Source organism: Balaenoptera ricei, chromosome 11, assembly GCF_028023285.1.
Source record: "Balaenoptera ricei isolate mBalRic1 chromosome 11, mBalRic1.hap2, whole genome shotgun sequence".
NCBI classification, from domain to species: domain Eukaryota; kingdom Metazoa; phylum Chordata; class Mammalia; order Artiodactyla; family Balaenopteridae; genus Balaenoptera; species Balaenoptera ricei.
In genome coordinates, this window is record NC_082649.1 from 21,824,550 (window position 1) to 21,842,153 (window position 17,604).

At 39.4% G+C, this 17,604-nt stretch overlaps 2 non-coding genes across 2 annotated transcripts; both read left to right on the forward strand.

Annotated features, from left to right (window-relative positions):
• Positions 1–1,947: 1,947 nt before the first annotated feature.
• TRNAP-CGG (transfer RNA proline (anticodon CGG)) lies at positions 1,948–2,019 on the forward strand. The gene has a single exon. It is a non-coding gene; the product is annotated as a tRNA-Pro (tRNA).
• Positions 2,020–8,161: 6,142 nt separating this feature from the next.
• On the forward strand, positions 8,162–8,243 carry TRNAS-GCU (transfer RNA serine (anticodon GCU)). The gene has a single exon. It is a non-coding gene; the product is annotated as a tRNA-Ser (tRNA).
• Positions 8,244–17,604: the final 9,361 nt, after the last annotated feature.

Sequence of the window (17,604 nt, forward strand, 5' to 3'; positions counted from 1 at the left end):
GTGGTGTGTCTGTCAAGTAACAACTATTTAATCAGAAGCAGTGAAAGGCTAAGTGTAAATTTGTCAGATTTTACTGTCTCTTGAAAGATGGCACGTGTGTCTTATTGGAGCCAATAACATTAATGGGAGCCTTGAAGTTCAAACCCACCTATTTATCTGAGGAGACACTGAGGTCCCCAATAAATGTGCCACTCAACATAGATTGACTTGAGTTCTCCAAGTCATCGACTTTATAGATTCATAAAGAAAAAGAATCTCCTCAAATCCCTCTCCTAATTGGCCCCTAACTTCATCTCTGTCATTAACATGTACTTTTACAACCATAACTCCATGCCTCATTTTGATTGTTTATTTTTAAACTGTTTATTTAATATTATTTTGCAGATACAGAGCCTGGTAATTTAGATACTAGGTGGAGAGTAAGTTACCTGTGTAGCTTAGAAGTGGAGGAAGAAAAGCGAGAAGCAACAGCATCACAGTTCAATGAATTTAGTGAGGGCTTATTAGGCAAGGGAAGTCTAAGCTGGTGTCTTAGTCTGCTCAGGCTGCTATAACAAAATACTGGAGACTGGATGGTTTAAACAATAGAAATTTATTTACCACAGTTCTGGAGGCTGGGAAGTCCAAGATCAAGGTCCAGTTGATTCAGTGTTTGGTGAAGTCCACTTCCTAGCTTGTAGGCATCATCTTGCTGTTGCTCACATGATTTCTTCTTTGTGGGTGTGGGAAAGAGAGGGGGCTACGGTCTCTTCTTATAAGGGCACTAATCCCACCATGAAAGCTCCACCTTCATGACTTCATTTAAACCTAATTACCTCCCAAAGGCCCCACCTCCTAATACCATCACATTAGGGGTTAGGATTTCAACATATGAATCTGGGGGGAAACAAACATTCATAATGGCTGGTTTATGATGAACGAACAGGAGTTAGCTATGAGGTTTTAGCTATGATTATGAGGTGTCATAAGGATGTGACATAAACAGGGAAAAAGAACCATCTTTCAAAGGAGCTGGCACTTCAGATTCCTCTCTCTCAATCCTTTCTGAAAAGCCAAAACCTTCTTCTAAAGCTAAAGAGATATACAAGAGGGAGCCAAACTAAGCATTCATCTGCCAGCATTGCCATTTTTCAGAGAAGTCTTATGGGAAACTCAGCAAGCAGGGATGCCAATCTATAAAGAATTTGAAGACAACTGCTTGCGCTGAAGAGAAGGTCTTTGCAAGCTGTTTTCTAAAGTGTTAAATCTTTGAAGGATTCTGTTCTTAGTCCTAGCAGAATATAGAGATTTCAAAGTCATAAAACAGATGCAATAATAATGACCTGTACTTGGGGTACAATCCTGTTTTAGGGGACCACATATTGAAATAATATCTTGACAAAAATGCTTACTTATGAAAAAGCAAGTTTTTAGGGGACTTGTCAAAGAAAATGTCAGACAATTTCCACTATGAAAGTAAAGTATAGAAAACTAACATGAATGTCACTCAAATTATTTGTCACACCACGAAGTATCAATACATAATGAAATTTGGAATATGTACCTCTTTAGATAAAAATATGGATCAAACCAGAAACTAACATAATATTGTACTCAACTATATTTCAATTTAAAAAATAAGGATGAAAAATAGAGTACTGCCCTAATGTAACCTTTATCATGTAATCATGTCAATTAAATCACAGATTAGTCTACTGAGGGAATTCACTTAGGAGTGGTTATTACACAACTGACCGGAGGAAGGATGAAAAATTTAGTAACTTGAGCCTAAGCTAAGAGGTCATCATAAGGCCCCAAAATGTATATTAGTTGCAATTTAAATACAGTTATATTGATTAAATAGGAAAATTGGGGCTCATCCTTCTGACTCCAAGTGTGGAAAAAGAAATGATTCTAATTCTCTTTATATTAAGTATGGGGATGCTTTATTTTTTTATTTTCAGAGGTGGCTCGTTGGTCTAGGGGTATGATTCTCGCTTCGGGTGCGAGAGGTCCCGGGTTCAAATCCCGGACGAGCCCGCCTCCTTTTCGACCAATTGGAATAAGGAATCAGAAAAAGTATTTTCTCTAGTATTATTGCCAGAAAGATGGGCTTTCATTACATTGGCAGCAGGATTGCCTTCGGAGAAGCTGGGTGCTTAATTCCAGATCGCCTTGACTGGGAGGTATCAGGAGTGTTGATGCGAGTTTGCTGGCGCCGGCCCAGTTCCAGTTCTCCTGTGGATCCCTTCCCAAAAAAGTCAAGAAGGAAGGCCTTGGGCATCTAGTCTGCGCGTACGTGTGTACGTGCATACGTACGTGCGTGTGCGTACTTGACTGAGTAGGGCGGGGAAGCGTGAATTATGGTCAACCCGTACCTTCCTTCCTCTCGTAGAGACGTGAATTTTCATTTCCACTGCTACGTCCAACTTGAGTGATCATTTTCGGATTCGCAGCATTTACTGCTACCGCACTGACTAAAGTAAAAGTCACCCCAGCTGCTGCTGCCACGGCTCCCACTGTAATCAACCGTTTACATTTAATCCCACTGTAATCTGCCTCTTTCTTTTCCTGCGTTGCGCCATGGACCTGCATTCCCTGGTCAAAGTTCATTCACTTATTCACTCAACGAATCGATATTCAGTGAATACTACGTGTCAGCCTCTACTGGATGCCAGGAATGCGATGGAGGACCAGGAATTTAAAAAAAAAAAAAAAGAAGGTTTTGTTTCAATGGAATTTAATATCACAAGTAACTAAATGTTTACAATTATCATGCGTCCTATGAAGAAGTGTAGAATTCCCACAGAAGCACATAGCACCAGAGGCTACCTGTAGATTCCGGGGAATATTGCGGGCCAGAGTTCTTCCCCCCGGAGAGAAAAACCACGAGGAGCAATCGCTAATACTGGAAGTTCAAGGTCTTCCCCACCCCAAACGTGGAAACTTACCAGTACCCTTATCCTTGGCCCCAGGAAAAGCTCTCACTTTGGAATTGTTGAAAACGCTCAGGTGAATTGATTAGTATGGAAATTTGGAAGACGAAAAATAGATGGAGAGGAAGGTATTAATCCAGTTACTTTACTCATGCTAGCTAAATTATTTCCTCAGAATAACCGTGTGGTTATGTGGCCAAAACTGAAAGTGGACACACACATATACACACACCACCGCAGTTTCTTCCTTGCTTCATGACACCACAGAGGCTGACCTGGCCCTGCTCATCTTGGTGTTCTGAAATAGTATGGATCCTTTTACATTTCCTTGTTCTGTTTAATCTTTCCTTGATCAGCTTTGGGAACCCATTAAGTATGAAGATACAGGTCCTTATTCAGAAGTGGTGTGTATATATTGTCTCTTTGTATATACGAATATAAATTTATAATTTATTTGTAATTTAACTATAATTTGGAGTAGATGGTGTCATTCATTAAGCTTGAGATTCAAAAAGAATTTCCTCCAACTCCTGTCCTTTAAGAATTTTCTCAGAATTCAAGAAGTCAGTTTTATGCCATCTAAGCAGATTGAATGAATGATCCTTCTTCAAGGGATTTTACTATCCCAAGCAGGATGAGTTAAATATATTGTCTGATAGTAAATGGCACAGGCAGATCACTTTATCATATAGCCCACAATCAATAAATTGGCCTCATAATCTCATTTTCAGTTATTTGTAGGGCCTAATTATATCTATAGATCAGCAACCAAAGATCACTAGACATCTAAAGTTAATGTCTAATATGAAAGAGATAAAAGTGAACTAAAAAAATAGAGGAAAATATAATGCAGAGAGGAGAAAGCATTCAGGAAAGTTATTATATCTATTCTTGTTTTTTTAAGAGAATGCTGGGTAACTCTTAAGTACAGATGTCTCTTAAAGTTGAAATTGTGAGAGTAGGTACGAAAAACGTAATGGAGTAATTGGAATAAAATGTAAAAGACATCCTCCAGAATGTGGAGTAAAAATATAAAGGCACATTCCAGCAGTCATGCTCCTTGGTTATATACCCAAATGAATTGAAAACTTATGTCCACAAAAAAACCTGCACATGAATGTTTATAGCAGCTTTATTCATAATTGTCAATACTTGGAAACAACCAAAATGTCCTTCAATAAATGAATGGATAAACAAACTGTGGTACATCCATACAATGGACTATTATTCAGTAATAAGAAGAAATAAGCTATCAAGCCACAAAAGGAAGGAAACTTAAAAGCATATTACTAAGTGAAAGAAGCCAATTTGAAAAGGCTGCATATTGTATGATTCCAACTATACGACATTCTGGAAAAAGTAGAACTATAGAAACAAAATATCAGGAGTTCTCAGGGGTATGGGGGCTGTAGGGATGAAGACGTGGAGCACAGGGCAGCGTAACTATTCTGTATGATGCAGTAATGATGGACACATGTCATTATACATTTGTCAAAACCCATAGATTGTCTAAAGGGAAGAGTAAACTCTAACATGAATCATGTTAATAATAATATATTAATATTGGTTCATCAGTTGTAACAAATGTGCCAAAATAATATAAGATGTAAATAATAGGAGAAGCTGTGGGGGATGGGAGGAGGTATGTGTGAACTCTGTACTTTTGAATTAATTTTTCTGTAAACCTAAAACTACCTAAAAAAATAGAGTCTATTTAAAAAGTATAAACAGAATGTAACTAGGAGAGAATAATAATTTTTTTTTTAAAGTAGAGGAGACATCCTGGAGGTTTAAAATCCAAGAATAAGAAATTCCAGAAAAAAGTTAAAGTGAGAATATAGAGAACACATAAGTGAGAAAATTAGAAACAAATAATTCAAGCTAATTTCTCAAACTGAAATACATGATTTTCCAAATTTAATGATGTAATGGAGGTCCCAGAACAGTGAATGAAAATACAAACATACAAAGGCATATCTTTCAGACATTTCAGAGCATTTAGGACAAAGAAATCATCCTGAAAGAGAGAAAAACTAATTACAAATGAAGCATAGTAATTAGAATGACTTTGTAATTCTCAAAAGCAATACTGGAAGCTAGAAGAAAATGGAGAACTCTTTCAAAATCCTGAAAGAAAATATTCCCCAGCCTAGCATTCCATACCCAACCAAGTATTCAATCAAGTGTTAGAGAAACTTGAAAGATATTCTCCAATACCCAAATATTCCAAAGTCTTATCTCCAATAAACTCTTTCTCAGGAAGCTACTTACTTGGGAAATGGGGTCTCCAGGGGAAGAAAGTATGCAGATGATGGTGAAGGAAGACCTCAGGATGAAAACCGTATAGCAAGTATAGAAAACACCCAATTTCTTTTGGCAAAAATTTATGGTTATTTGTGGTAATTTGAGAAAAAAATCTAATGTTCAGGAAACAAAATATCATGAGAGATCAGTGAATGATATTTGCCAATCATAATATATGAACAGTGATACTAATTCAATACACATTATGATATAATTATATTTGGAAGAAAATTTGATAGGAAGAGTATCTGTATATGGTGGTGTTTAAGGTGAGGAAAGAGAAGTGAATCTTCTTTTTGTATAAGGGGTAATCAATAGAAAATACTAAACTTAAAAAATCAAAAAGTAGAAATAAAAGCATCAGTATTAATTAGAATACAGTTTTGTCTTTGTAACAAAGACCCCAATGAACTGTAGCTTGAAGGAAGCAGAAGTTTACTGATTTCTCATGTAATAGTTTGAAGCTATAATCAAGAGCAGGGTGATACTTTGGCTCCAGGGTGTTGGTTCCAGTCTTCTATCTCATGGATCCCTCCTTTCTATGGGTTGCTGGGTCCAATCTCTTTATATTTCATGACACCTTCATTCCTATGATGTTGCCTTTTCCAGCAAGCAGATACAGTAAGAAGAGAGAAGTGAATGGTATTTCTTTCCTCTTCTGGACATAACCTGGAAGTTTTACATCCACTTTCTCTCTAATGCCCTAGTTTAGAAATTGGCCACATGACCATACATCAAGGAAAGTTGTGCATTGTAATCTTCTCATGGGTGGCTATGAACTCTACTAAATTTCCATTTCTTGGAAGGAAAGCACAAATATTGATGGCAACTAGCCATCTCTGCCATAGCATGATATTTGGAGACATGTTGGTAAAAACAGAAACAACAACACAAACAAAAAGCCAAATGGCTGAAAATCTTTGCCTCTACCAAAGAGGGGGAGGAACACATTTTTACATACACATATTTCTGAATTACTTGATATTTTTAAACATGTGTGGTTAACTTTGGTTTTAAATTTTTAATTAAAAAAAATAAGCTTTAAACTGAGAACCAGGTATGGATAAAAACATTTATCCAGGTTAAAATGAAAAAGGTCAAGAGCACCCGGTGAGGGAAAATGACTTGTCGGAAGAGACGGGAAATAGATTCTTCTTGATACAAAATCATAAATTGGACTAAGCATAGAAAACAAGGTGGAGGGGGCTTCCCTGGTGGCGCAGTGGTTGGGAGTCTGCCTGCCAATGCAGGGGACATGAGTTCGAGCCCTGGTCTGGGAAGATCCCACATGCCGCGGAGCGACTAGGCCCGTGAGCCACAACTACTGAGCCTGCGCGTCTGGAGCCTGTGCCCCGCAACAAGAGAGGCCACGAGAGTGAGAGGCCCGCGCACCGCGATGAAGAGGGGCCCCCACTCGCCGCAACTGGAGAAAGCCCTCGCACAGAAACGAAGACCCAACACAGCAAAAAATAAATAAATTTATTTAAAAAAAAAAAAAAAAAACAAGGTGGAGGGAAGTGGGTTAAATTGAGGTTGAAGATCCAGGCAGGACAATGCAACAAACACTAAAATATAAGGACTTGTCCAGGTTAAGAAGAGAGATTAATTTTTTGGAACAAGCAAAGGGTGGTCTTCACTCAAGAAGATGTTAGAGCAACCTAAGGTAGTGTCCCCACACTTAGAGTGTGAAAATGCCGCAGGGATCCGTTCCTACAGGATTTCCCCCATGTTTCCTGTTGTTCATCCTGTTGTGGTTGATTTGCTTGGGCTTCAAAAGAAAAATCTTCATGACCACCTTCCATTCTCAGATTTATTGATGCTTCCTGATCAGCCACTCACGTGCTTCAACGCTCCAGCTACAGTGATTTCCAACAGTTTTCTAGATACTACTCACCTTTGATCACGTGCTTTCCTCAGTCTGGACACCCTCATTTTTTGCACCTCTAGAAAATTTGCTCTTCAAGACTCACCTTCGATATTACCTTCTTTTGTCAGACATTTATGATTCATTATGATTAGTCAGAATTAGTCCCTACTCGTGTTCATTCATGTGCATTTTATTCATTCCATGAAACAAACCAATCAAAAACCAAAAAAAAAAAAAAAAAAAAAAAAGCAGCTAAAATAGCTTTTTTCACCCTTTCCCAGAATCATTTTCTCACTAGAAGTGAGTCTCAACATTTTTAGCACCGCATCCCTTGGAATATAGAATGAAAGTTGGGAAACATTTCCCCTAGAAAGCCACTCAAGAAACACACAGGAATTTGGAAGGAAAACAGAATTCATGGTTCCTCAGATGCGGATGACCCGGGAGGAGAGCCCCACGAAGTTAAAGATTCTTCTCTATGCAATTTCACCCGAAAGTATTGTAGAAGCGGCAATAACACGGAATAGAAATTGAGCCCTATTCAGATCCGTCGTCTAATTTTCCAGACTGTCTCATTAACCACGAATTAGGAGTCCACATTCGCCAGCTCCCCTGACAGCGACTCCAGTGGAACCGGCTCTGGGAAGCTCTGCCCCTGCGGACACCCGGCCGCGCTCTCGGCCCGCGGGTCCAGGCTCCCCTGACGAGGGACGGTGACAGCAAACTGGATCAGCCCAGGTTGGCCGCGTCACGCCCACCGCCTGCCAGGAATTGACGCTGAGGCGCCTCCTGCCGGGGACCAGGCAGCCCGAGAAAGGGGAATGAAAGCCCAGGCAGATGTGTTTCTACCACGTCTCCACCAATTTTATGACTCTTGTGAAAGCTAAGCCCGTTTTTTGCCCCCGTCGCAGCTTTTCCATCCCAGTTCTTTGTCCATTCGTGTAGAAGCTAGCCACCTCCACGTCTCCCAGACGTGTCTAAGCCGTCTCCTAAGCGTCTTTCCCTCCGGGATAACTCCAGCGAGTTCCCGAGTATAAATTCTGAAGTAAAGCACGCCAAGACGGGAGTACATGTGGACGAGGTGGCCGAGTGGTTAAGGCGATGGACTGCTAATCCATTGTGCTCTGCACGCGTGGGTTCGAATCCCACCTTCGTCGGCTTCGCCTTTTGTTAAGGAGAAAGGAAGACTATCTGCCAAGATCTCAACTTTGAATCCACCTAGGAGAAACCTGCCCTCCCTTCCCTACTCCCAACTGTTATATGTGTGGATTTTCCCAATGATGGTTCCCATTGATAGCTGATTGGCTACTGTCATTTGATAAAGTTCCTTCATGTAGGTGGAGGAGGAGAAGAAAGTGAAAGACAGATGAAGCTGGTAGAAACTGGAGTTTGGTCTCTCTAGTCCCTCATTTTAGAAGTCATTACTCCAATGAGCAGTAAAATAAATTCATCAAAAAGATATTCAACAGGACAAACACACCAAGGTAGAATTTCAATTACTTAGATTCTCAAGAACAAATCTACTGACCAAAATCGAAGAAATGTATAGCACTGAAGAGATGAGTACACGAGTTTTTTAAAAATTAAGAAATTCAGCGGTAAGTTGGTTTCAAGTGACAACCACACAAACCTCTTTCCAAGAGGCCACAGGCAGGATGCGGCTTAAGGACGGAACCAAGAACCTGTTGCTGAAGATTGATTGGGTTGGACATTCCCAGACCGTACCCCTGAGGACTTTAAAATGAAGATGCCCCATGTAAGGGCCACATGGTAAGGAGAAGCATGGTTTAGAGAGATTCAGAGGAACACAGTGTCCCAGGATTTGGTAGGGGAGATGGTCGGAAAGTCTGGGAAGAGTGACTTGTAGGACCTATCTGAGCCCAACTTTAAATGAATTGAAGGTTGACTCAATAGGAAACAATAAAGCAATATTTTACCCCATTCTGAGATTAATATTTGTTCTTTTTGGTAATAGATGCTACATACATGTTCTTCACTCTACCACATTACCACTAAAGTACCCCAAACTGAAAGAAAGGGTGTCCTCTTTCCCTGAGGTACACATATTTAATGTTCTTAGCCTGCTAAGAAGTGACATGCTTGACTATACATAGGGTGGGACTCTCATAAGCCACCAAGTGGACACCAGACAAATTTTCCTGGAAGCACTTCGCAGGCTCTAATGAATTTCCACTTGTGAACTAGAGTTCTTGTTCCTTACTTGTAGGCTTTTCATAACTAATTTTAAGAAAGTATATTGCAAATTTTCCTTTTCCTATTATATTTTAAGTTGACCAAAGAATTGAATTTTTGTTTTTATTTTAAAAAAACAGCTTTATTAAAGTATAATTGGCATATGATGAACTGCATATATTTAAAGAGTACATTTTAATGAATTTTGACATATGTATACACATGAAACCATGATCCCAATCAAGATAGTGAACTTATCTATCAGCCCTAAAATCTCATTGCCCCCCTTTGTAATTCTTTTCTCCTGTCCCCTCTGTCCCCCATCCCCACAGGACAACTGATCTGCATTTTGTCACTATAGATTAGCTCACTTTTTCTAAAGTTTTGTATAAATATAGTTCAGTATGTACTTTACTTTGATTGACTCCTTTCATTCAGCCTAATTATTCTGAGATTTATCCATTTTATGTGTGTGGTGGACAGACCCCTCCCATGAGCCCCACATCCAGGTGTTTGGACTTTTGTCTATGTCCTCCCCTTGAGTGTGAGTTGGACCTGGGACTTACTTTAACTAATAGAATATGGCAAAGATGATTGGATCATTCCTGTGATTATACTGAGCTATATAAGACTCATTCTTGCTAGCTAATTCACTCTAGAGAGTATCCTTGCTGGCTTCATGATGTAAATGGTCAAGGAGGGAAAGCCCACTTGGCAAGGAGCTTCAGGCACCTCTAGGAAGTGCAGGTAGCCCCTGAGAACTGAAAGATACTTCCAGCTAACAACCAGCAAGAAGCCTGTGCCTTCAGTCCTAAAGCTGCAAGGAAATAAATTCTGCCAACAACCTGAGGGGGCTTGGAAGCAGATTCTTCCCTAGCCAATTGAAGGGCAGCAGAATACGCCACCCCAAAATACGCCTCTTTGGCATAAGGATTATTTTGAGCTGATAATTTTTGAGAAGAAAACAGACACAGGAGATGCACTAAAAAACAGTAGACTTTACCCTTTTATAAGGGAACTTTACATTTATAAGGGAAGTCTCCACTTGTAAGGGTGAATCCCTACCAGGAAGAGAAACTCTTATCAATGGAGAAAGTACCCGACTTAAATGTGCGTAAGAACATTACCCTTGCTCACTGTGTTTTTCCTGATAACCTCCTGTAACTGACGTCCCCAATCACCACCATCTTTCTTTTGTCTTTAGCTGAAGATGACACTTAATGTAGTGGCTCGGGGCATTTCAGGGAGTTGTACTCAGTTTTCCTGGGTATCTCCCATGTATATACAAGGTAAACATGTTGTAGGGGAGCCAAATTTGCCAACCCAAGTGCATCCCTTTGGCATGAGGATTCATTTAGGCTGATTATTTTTAAGAAACAAGACTTGGGGAGTTTTCCTTGTTACCTCCTCCTTAACTGCCTAAAAGAATTTAGATAAAAGGCCTGTTCCAGACTAGAGCTATCACCAGAGGTATCTACAAAAAATCTGGGCGAGTTGTGGCAGGGGAAACTTGGCAGGGCATAGAGATCAGACCTCACTCCATTTCCCATTGTCTCTGCCTAGCCCAGCGAACATTTGTTTACCAAGCATATGTTTTCCCACCTCCATGTGAATTGTCTCCCTCCCCATTGACGTGCCAAACCACTACCCCAACATCCTCTTTTGTCTTTAGCTGAAAATGGTATTTAAGATGAGGATTTTGACCATTTTGTCAAGTTACTCAGTTTTCCTGGGTCTCTCCCACATATACATGTTATTAAAGTTTTGTTAGATTTTCTCTTGTTAAGCTGTCTCATGTCCATTTAATTCTTAGACCAGCCAGAATGTTACTGGCTGGAGCCGGAACAGAACTCATATTTGGCTGCTCATTGCTCAAAAGTCAATGTTCGAGAGACAAGCGTTGATGGAAAAAGAAAGATGCTTTATTTAGGAAGCAGGCAACCTGGGGAGATGGCAGACTTGCCTCCCAAAAACCATCTCCAAGTCGCCAGTTAGAGGGAAAAGAGTTCTATGGGGAAAAACTGGAAAGTTTCAGGGGTGGACTTCCTTTCCAGTTTAGATGACTCTTTCTTTCTCTTTCCTGTTCTCTCTCTCTTCTCCTCCCTTTCTCTCCCTCTCTTTCTCTCTCTGTCTCTCTCCCCTAAATAAAACAGATGAGACAATCCAGGGCAACAGTTTTGTGGAAAGAAATGAGTATCAGGCAGTACTAGACAATGCAAAAACAAAATCCTGTACAGATTTGAATCCAACTCCTCTTGCTTACCAGTAGAATGCACAACAAACAACAACCCCTATATTGTATTAAAATTAATTTATTTGATATGCATCATATGGACAACTTTTAAGAGCATGCCAGTAGAATTTTAGAATTTGTCATTAAGTCACATATTGTTTGGAGCAGGAAACATACCAAGACAAAGCTCCTTGGTACAAAACACTGTCCAGGCCTGAACAAAGGAAGCTGTCAATTGTGGAAAAGGAAAGATACAAATTGTTTTTCATTTCCTATCTTGACAGCTATATAAAGTTGTTCTAAAAAAAAAACAAACACAGGTCTTTCCGCTCTCCAGGACAAATCAACAAATACTGAAGTTTACAAGCTAGGTGTTGAAAATGTGCTAGGTTACAGTGTGATAGTTACTGCTCTTGGGGAGATGGAGATGTTCAGAAAAGAAGCCACACACACCCCCAAAAAAATATATGGTGGGAAAGTAAAAACACAAAACAAGTATAAATAAAAAGCTGTGGGGAGTTTAGAGAAAAACAATGTATCAGATCAAAGGAATCAAGAATGGGCATTAAAGAATAAAACTGAAGCAAGAAAAGAGCGTAGAGGCCGCAAGCATGGAAATGGGAACTTCTCTCTGAGGAAAGAACTTGTTTAATTGGGTATAAAACATTCATTCAGGATAGAAATGAATTTTTAGTAATCTCGAAAGTTGCACATAATGTTGAGTAATGGTTTGAAATTCAGATTAAGGGGATGGAAGATCTTTTGAAGAACTTTGAGCAGAGGAGTTACATTTCAAACTGAGTTTTGAAGTACACTTCTTTAGCTGTGTCAGAAAGATTACAAGATGGTGTGACTAGAGGTGAAGACACCAGAAGCTATTCAAACACGGAAGGGCCCCAGATGCTGGGCCCTGTTCTTTCCATCAGCCTCTGAAGTAAGAGGTGGCCTATATGTGACACAGCATTACCTCTACAGTACTATGTACCAGGAATGGCTGAAGGAATGAGTGAAAAGAAAAAGAATGTGCAGGAATAATCTACAAGATCTGGCAAGCCCTCAGAGGTGGGGATATCTCTTTAACTGGTGAAGGAATCCTCAAATCTGTAAATACGTGTGAAGAGAACTTGCAAGGACACGTGGAGACAGTACATGGAGAGAACATGGGCTGCGATGGAAGAAAGAACACACATTTTAGAGTCAAAAAAATTTGCTTTCCAGTACTGGCTTTGCCACTTATCAGCCATGTGACTTGAAGAATTTATTTTCCCCTGAGCCTCAGCTTCACATCTAAAATGGGGATAATGAGATATGTTCATGAAAAAATTAGATTAAATAAAGCAATGTAATTAGATTTTTATATTTCTCTGGTACACAGCACTGGACAGATAGTGGCGATTATTGCTATGAGGTCATTTTGATGGTATTTTGAAGAGGATCTCAGGCCACGTGGTTGGAAGTGCAGATTTACAGGCGTTTAGGCTGGAGACAAGTTTGGCAGTAATTCGTCCCTTCATTGGTTGGACTAGATAGAATACTCCATCTACTATGGCCAGAGAGGAGACTATGGGCAGTGAAAGAGTGATTGAAATTTCGGAAGGCAAGGGAGTTCGAGAAAATCGGAGCAGGTGAAGAAAAAAGACTAGCCAAATGCGAACACAACTGTCTCCACTCACATGTCCACAGGGTCCTACCACTGGATGAGCAGCGAATGGCATCGACAGCACTGTCCTCTAGTGCTCGGTCCCTCTAACTGCAGGGGTGAAATGGAAGCCTTGGCCCATGTGGAGAAGTCCTTAGATACCAGTGTTTCTCTACTGGGAGAAATGTTAATTCAGAAAACAGTACTTTGAGGGGAGGGAGACTTGTCATTTCCTGTTAGCCGCAACCCCTGAAACCAACCAGGCTGCATGTCTTTCCTGACAGAATGGCGCTAAGTTTGAAATTCTGAGAGGGCAGACTATCTTGATGTGACACAATGTGTCACTTGCCTTATTTGGCATATAAAAATAAAATAATGTATGTACCAATAACCATTAATGAAAAATATTTAGGAAGAAGAAGCAATCTGAGTTTTAACAAAACCAAAGGTTTTTGCAGGGGAGAGAAAACTGGGAGTGACCAGAAGGAGCACTCAGAGAATGGCAGGAAGTGAAAACAATTTGTCTTTGATCTGCTGAATCCCAAGGAAGGATTTCTTTACTTCCTTTACACCCAAGGAAGTCAAGAAAATTCTTTGAGGGTCTCCCATAACAGCAGTGGAGCCAAGGAATATTACTTTATCCAGATATACTTTGTGCCAAGCACCGTTCTAGAAGCTTGGGGATACAGTAGTGATCAAAGTAGACCAAAACAGAAAAATACATCTCTCAGGGGACTTACATTCTGGTGAAGAGGGCAGTATGGTGAAGATTATAAGCAAAAGAATAAGTATATAGCATGCCAGATCTTGATACGCATTATGAAGAAAAATATAGTAATAGAAATAGGAAATTTGCATGGGGCGGCTTAATTATTAAAGATGACAGTCAAAGGCGGCCTCACTGACAAGACGAATACTTGCATTAGGACCTCAATGCCCCTTATTACAAAGCATGGAAGTCCCATCTCAGGAAGGGAACAGGAATTCAGCCACCCCAGAGCTTTCCGGACCAGGTTCAGCCCCTGGGCAGCTCATCGAAGAGTCCCAGGCTTCCTCTCAAATAAGCATCAGGCTTATTTTCAGGGAAGATGCAGCCAGTGTAGGAAAAGGTTTGGCCTCAGGTTACCCTCCTAGGATCACTGGCTCAGGTGCACCTGCTGAGAAGTTTCAGCCACTCTACTTACTAATAGGAAAGAGTTCCAAGCTAGATAATGAGAAAAGCAAGGCACAGAACCGTGAAAGGAATATAGCCATTGGCCATTTATGTTAATGGGGACATAATAGAATTCACCCTTACATATTTGTGTTTGTATAAAGAAATTCCAGATGGGTACACAGGAAACTAATAAATGTGGTTCTTTGTTATTGATGGGGGAACTGGGCAGATGAGGGCTGTGTTTGAAATAGGATTGTTTATTGTATTATTTATATATGCAATTATTAAACCCTAGCAATGGACTGCCTAGTAGAAACCACAAAACAATATTAGCTACATTTTCTTAAAGGGCCACAAGATGGCGATAGCGTTTCTTGATTGTCGAGCCTGTGAGATGGGAGGAGGGGTCGGCTGCTGCTATGAGCTCCTCCCTTGTGCAAATGGCCTTCTTGTTCCCTTAGTTCAGTCGCCAGAATTTCTCTTTGCCAGCACTTGATTCCTCTCATTGTCACCCCTTGTTGACTGAAAGAGAATTATGTTCGTTAATTGCGCCAGCTTTCTTGAAACCTTTTTTTGGGGAGGGGGGTAAGGGGGAGGGAGGCGGGAAAAGGATTATGGACGTCTTGAAGTATACCCAAAAGTACACGAAAACGTACCTCCGGGTGTCCATCAGACAAGCTTCAACAATTACCAACATCTGCTTTGTTTCATTATCCAGGCATACATTGTGGGGGAGGGTAGCAGTGTAAAGAAATCATAAACATGTTTTTTTCAATCATGTATATTTTCACAAACATCCTAACGGATACAGAGTTAAACAAAATACAAGATTTTCTCACCTAAGAAAAATTGTAAATTATTTGTAACATCATCCAATATCTAGTACTAAAAAAAAAAAATCCTCAATGGCCTCAAATATTTTTTTACAATGATTTTGTCTGAATGGTATTCCATTAGATCTACAAATGGCATTTGGTTACTGTGTCTCTTAAATCTATTTTAATTCATGACGTTTAACCAAATCTGAGTTTGCTCTTTGGAAAAGGAGTTGAGACACTATAATCTGGGTGATGGGAATTCTCATTGTCCATGGGTGGTCACTGCTTGCAGACCTTTTCTCTGAAAAGTGATGGGGGAAATAAGGGTTTTCTTAAAAGAAAAAAAAAAAAAGATCATACTGATATTTTCCATTCAAATTTAAGTGAAAAGCGTTTTTTACTTAACATTTTTTAATAGATTTTTCTTGGAGTATAATTGCTTCACAATACTGTGGTAGTTTCTGTTGTACAACAAAGTGAATCAGCCATATGCATACACATGTCCCCATATCCCCTCCCTCTTGAGCCGCCCTGCCACCCTCGCTATCCCACCCCTCTAGGTCTTCGCAAAGCACTGAGCTGATCTCCCTGTGCTATGCTGCCACTTTCCACTAGTCAACTATTTTACATTTGTTAGTGTATATATGTCAATGCTACTCTCACTTCGCCCCAACTTCCCCCTCCCCACTGTGTCCTCAAGTCCATTCTCTATGTCTACGTCTTTATTCCTGCCCTGCCACTAGGTTCATCAGCACCATTTTGTTTTTTTTTTTTTTACTTAACATCTTTAAGGTTATAATTGAAATTCTTTTATTCTGAAAAACTTAGTTTCTTATATGATAAAAAAAGACTTGTTTTCTCTATAGACAAAATAAGAAAAGACATCTTAACACTTTAATTATTCTGAATTAGAAACTAGAATGAAAAAGAAAAGAAAGGTTTGAACCTACTAAAATCTGACCTCGAGTGAGGTCAAGGTCAGATTTTAGTAGAAATAGACTTTTCAACTCTTTCCTCATTTAAAATTGATATTCACTAATATTCTGTCCTTCCCAAATTAAGAAAGAACATAGAAGTCTTGACGCTGCAAAATAGTTTAAAAAGAAAATGCCTCCTCTAATAAAGTGTAACATAACACTCTTCACGGTTAGTATTTTTGTTTCTTGTTTAAGAAATCCTTTGGTACTGTGAGATATTTTATTAGCTTACATTCTAAAAAGGCTTAATGATTTTCCTGTTACATTTAAGGGTCTTTTTTCCCCTGTGGGTAACCAATCGTCCTGATAAATTTTTGAACAGCTTATCTTTTCCTCACTTACCTCACCATTTTCACTTCTAAAGATTCAACAAAATATTAGATATGATCTTTGCCTTTCTATCTAATTCAGCTGGTAAATGTGTCCATCTCTGTGCAATACCACCCAGTATTATAGCTATATGACTCTTTTTTTAACACTGAATCATATTCTACCTCATCAGGAGTTTCTTGGATTTTTTTTTTACCCTTTTGATCCTCAAATAAATGTTAGAATTAACTTCCAAATTCCAAAGCTAGGATTTTGACTGAAATTACCTGATTTTGTCAGTCCTCCTTTGGATACTAAAACTTCTAAAAAAATAAAGTAAAATAAACACAGCAGAGATGCAAGGATGGAAAGTGAAACTTTTTCAAGTTGGTAATTAAGTAAGTGTAATAGCAGTGGTACCACTCCATTTCTACCTCTTAGTTCTATAACAAATGTGTTTTGACAAGGGGAGAAATTACGCCAATTCTTTGTCACTATTCAGCACACATACAGTATCCAGTTGAACAGGACTCCAGTAATGTGCCAAACTGCTAGGTGCCACTTTGAGTCTCCCAATAATTGATAAGGCTGCTTCTTTATCAACGAAGGATGTGGTACACATTAAGACTGCAATAAAATAGGAACATACATATCAATAATTACCTTAAATGTAAATGGATTAAATGCTCCCACCAAAAGACATAGATTGGCTGAATGGACACAAAAACAAGACCCGTATATATGCTGTCTACAAGAGACCCACTTCACACCTAGGGACACATACAGATGGAAAGTAAGGGGATGGAAAAAGATATTCCATGGAAATGGAAATCAAAAGAAAGCTGGAGTAGCAATTCTCATATCAGACAAAATAGACTTTAAAACAAAGACTATTACAAGAGACAAAGAAGGACACTACATAATGATCAAGGGATCAATCCAAGAAGAAGATATAACAATTGTAAATATTTATGCACCCAACATAGGAGCACCTCAATACGTAAGGCAAATACTAACAGCCATAAAAGGGGAAATTGACAGTAACACAATCATAGTAGGGGACTTTAACACCCCACTTTCACCAGTGGACAGATCATCCAAAACGAAAATAAATAAGGAAACACAAACTTTAAATGATACATTAAACAAGATGGACTTAATTGATATTTATAGGACATTCCATCCAAAAACAA